Raw genomic sequence first — 4,319 nt, 5'->3', positions numbered from 1 at the left:
AATTGTAATGTCAAAACAGATGATTCTTGGGCCAACTTACATATGATCCCTTTTACATCTGAAAAGATATTCTTCTTTGAAAGTTGTATATGCTTTGGACTTCTAATAATTAATCATTAAAGTAAAAGTTTAAACAAAATTGTGTAAATATTAACAAAATACACACTTGCTTCCCAGAAATAAAACGTCAGAATTGTTTTGACTAAGAATTTACTCCTAGTTGTTTTTGACGCATTTACATCCATATATAAATGGGCATATGTTTCTTTGCAACTTTTATTTCTGTATGCTATCTTTCTTAATTCGACAAGGTATAATTACCTCTTTGGACCAGTACCTGTAGGTCTAAATCAATCCTTTATCCTCCCTAGATCTTGGGCATGCATGCATCTGTACCTCGTGCAGTTTTCAAACCACTGAGTCTGGTACTCAAACTGTTGTGGGACATGTGGGGATCTAGCAACATAATCTCTATGACACCTGAAGGTCCTAACTCATTGTTAATAGTTAAATACTATTTCAAAATACAGAAGTGCCAAGATATATCTAGCAATCTCACTGACAACAGACTTTTTATACTTACTCACTTTTACAAATTGTAAGTGAGCAAGCTTTCATACTGGTTAAAGATTCCAAGAAATGGAATAACCCTGTCTATTTATAAACAACATTTCAATATTGTTGATGTGATGTGTTTACTTCCAAAATGGCAATACTTTTACTGAATGGCTTTCACATATGAAGCAATTCTAAAAAGGAACAGCCAAACACACATCCTAAGATATTATATTTCTGTATTTCTAAGTACTTGTGAGTGATTTTATGCTTTTGTCTGGGAAGTAGCATTGATATTCTTTTTTTATCATAAAATACGGACATTTTATTCCAGCTCTGAGAGATTTTTTAAAAAAAGGAGAAACACATTTTTCCACAGCAATTAATTTAACTGACATAAATTCAGAAATGCTAGAACAGATATAAATGTGTATATGCATATATGTTTGTATATATGTAGGCACATATTATATAGGGATTATCAGATTTTAGTCTCATTGCTATTTATATCTTAATTCATTCATTTTGATTTTTAGTCAATACCTTTAAAACTCAAATGCATTCTAATTTTTCTACATGTGTCTCCTTCTCAATCATGTTTGATTTTTAGTCAATACCTTTAAAACTCAATTGCATTCTAATTTTTCTACATGTGTCTCCTCCTCACTCATTTCATATTATTTGGATTGTATTCATAGCTTGTGTTTTACTCATTTATGTGATTGGTCAAACTTTATATTTGAAGATACAGTGGCAAAACTTTAATTATACTCTGTCAGTAATCCATTATATGATTTTTTTCATCATTTGCAACTTCACACATCTTGTAGTTCTCTATACAGTCTCCCTTTGCAGTTATTTTTCAGCTTCTAGTATTGTATATGTCTGCATCTTCTGGATGGGATTGCCCGTGATCCATGAGCTTGGGTCAAGCATAGACTGTGTAGCACCTGAGATGGATTCTGACTTGGTCTTCATTTCAGAGCTGAGTTCTACTGGCAGAGGCACTGGGTCTTCCAGGGTGTGAGTTGTTTTTGCTGGTGTTTCTATTTAAGCAGAGCTTCCTAGCTCATGTTTTTCTTTAGGTTCAGGAAGTGACTCTTTTTGGTTGTTTATGGTCCACAATGATCTAACTGCTTCACAAATTTGCTGACTTGGAGTATATGCCTTTTTTCTAGTTATCTTTGCAATTAAACTGGAGCAAACAGTTGTTATTAAAGTGACCAGCCCCAGTGGATAAGCAATTCTCTTGAATTTAGTTCCTTTTCTCACTGAAACCAAGCCCACCAATCCTGACGTGGTAATCACTCTCATTATCAGAAAGAAATATCAAGAAAGATTCTTCAGATAGATATATGTATCTTTTCCAAATTGTACAGTATCCATTAACTCATTTTTCATAAAGATATAAACACCCTTGCACCAGTCGATATAATGACTAGTTGGAGTATGGATGGAAGCAAAGCCTGTTCGCAAACAACCAGGATGCTCTTAAACATATTTGGAGAGGTGGTACAATATTCATGGGGAGCTGCTCTGGGTTCACTAGCTGGTTTTTGGATCCCTCTTCTTTGGTCACATATACACTAGAGATGTGTATATGAAAACTGCAGGTACAGAGCAGATATTCTCTTTATTAAATAACATAATATTTCTTTCGTCTTTGCTTTTATGTGTCAATAAAATTCAACTCATTGCATCAGTAATGCACTCACACCACAATTAAATTTATGCCTTTATTTCCTGGACATCACATGTTTTAGTAAAATTTTGCAAATTTTTCTATGATTTGCCAGAAACCTATACACATACTCAGGTATATATCCATGCACATCCACACATGTAAACTGTTTTGTCTCTTTTTTTTTTTTAACATCCACACATGTAAACTGTTTTGTCTCTTTTTATTTTTAACTTCTGCTATAGGGTGTGTGTGCTTGCCACAGAAATAAAGAGAGTAAGAGATTTGGGGCACACATGCACACATACTCGGAGTGATTTTTCAAGCTATCAGGTCCAGGACTCAAATCATGGTCAGTCATGTGGGAGTCCAGCACCTTAATCACTATGCCATCTTCTGTCTTCTGCATGTAAACTCTTATACCTTCATTTAAAAAAAAGTTCATAAACATGCTGTGCCTTTATTCAAAGTAAAAAGAGTGTACACTGTGCTTCACATGCTGATCATGCTATTGCATTTCACTGAAATGTTCAATTCCATAAGACTAGTTTCAGAAGAAAAAATGAATCTCTTTAAAACACATCTTAAACTTTTTTTTGTACTAACTGTAAAACATAATCACACTTTAGGTTGAGCATGTGTACATTGAGTACAATTTGAAATAAAAGATTGAATAAAGATTTTTCTCCTCCACATATATCTAATATACAAATACGTATAGTAGAATTTTCAATTGATGTTTAAATGTTTTCTAAGACTATCTTAAAACCATGTTATGTTTACGTTTAAGCTTTTCACTATAATAGTAAATGTTTTTAGATAGAAGAAAGTGTGACTTTTCTAGATTTTATTCCATGCAAATTTTAATCCGAGTCATTTCTAATCAAGATTGTACCTCAGTTCCTTAACTGTCTTATACTGTTGAATAATTTTTTCTAAGTATTATCTGTGCCTCATTCAGAGGCTTTTCAAATTATATAAGATGTGTTTCAGTTACTCAGAGCATCCTAAAAGTGCTTTCTGAATCCAATTTAATGACATTGTCTAAATGCAAGGCATTGCTTCTTTTAACTGTTTGAATTCTACACCTGTTTATTCCAAGAATTATTCATTTAATTTTATTTATCTATTAATTTATTTCAATTCGACCAGAGAGAGAGAGAGAAAGAAAGTAAGAGAGCAAGCCACCGGGCCCAGGACTTGAACTGCAGGCAGCCATGTGGGAGTGTGTAGTGTCTTAACCACCATGCACCCTGCAAGTCCCATCTACAAGTGTTTATTAAAAAATAAATTTTGCATACTGATAAAGAAAACTAGTTTATGGAATTCCTAATTTTTATTTGTCATGTCCAAAGATGGGTATATCTGAATAGTTTGTAAGGATTATGGTTGAGTTTATTAAACATAATTTATGTACATAATTTTTGCATAAATTTTTCTTTTATCTTTAAAATATTAGACATATATATCTCAACTATCCAGATAATTGTAGTGTCCTGTATTATTTATTTAATTTTAATTTTATTTAAAAAATAAAATAAATTTTTTAGTTCGAAGCTTAAAGAAATGTTCACATTGTAGATATTATTGTAAATATTTTGTCTTTTTAGGTTATTATTGTTTGGTTTTTGTTATACAATTCCTATTTATCTTATTTTGAAAAAGAGAAACATTAAATACAAAGACTATACAGGAATCTTTGTGGTTAAGTTATTTAATGTGTTTTAAGTATTTTTATTTATGATCTTTTCCTTCTAGTAGAATAAATATGAAATACTGAGATATTTTTCAAGTGATTTCAAACAAGGTATAAAAACTGAATAGCATAGTTCAGTAATTAGAAAGAAATGATGTAGGTACAAAATTGACTCATATGTGTCTGTTATTTCTTCCATTCATTTATTTAAAAATATTAATCCCAGATATAGACCTGGGTGATATAAATATAAAACAGAAAAACATAAAACTTCTGGAAGGTAATATAGGAATGATGTAGACAACCTTGAGTTGGTAATGACTTTTTAGTTTTAACATCAAAAGAATAATACATAAAAGAAAAATTGATACGCTGAACTTCATTAAA

General features: G+C 31.4%; 1 pseudogene; it reads right to left on the bottom strand.

The window, feature by feature from the left end:
• Positions 1-1,417: 1,417 nt before the first annotated feature.
• Positions 1,418-2,202, bottom strand: LOC102490235 (MICOS complex subunit MIC27 pseudogene; annotated as a pseudogene).
• Between the last annotated feature and the right edge of the window lie 2,117 nt (positions 2,203-4,319).

The sequence above is a fragment of the Tupaia chinensis genome, unplaced genomic scaffold (genome assembly GCF_000334495.1).
Source record: "Tupaia chinensis unplaced genomic scaffold, TupChi_1.0 Scaffold000033_1, whole genome shotgun sequence".
Classification (NCBI taxonomy): domain Eukaryota; kingdom Metazoa; phylum Chordata; class Mammalia; order Scandentia; family Tupaiidae; genus Tupaia; species Tupaia belangeri.
This window is presented reverse-complemented; position numbering and strand designations above follow the sequence as displayed.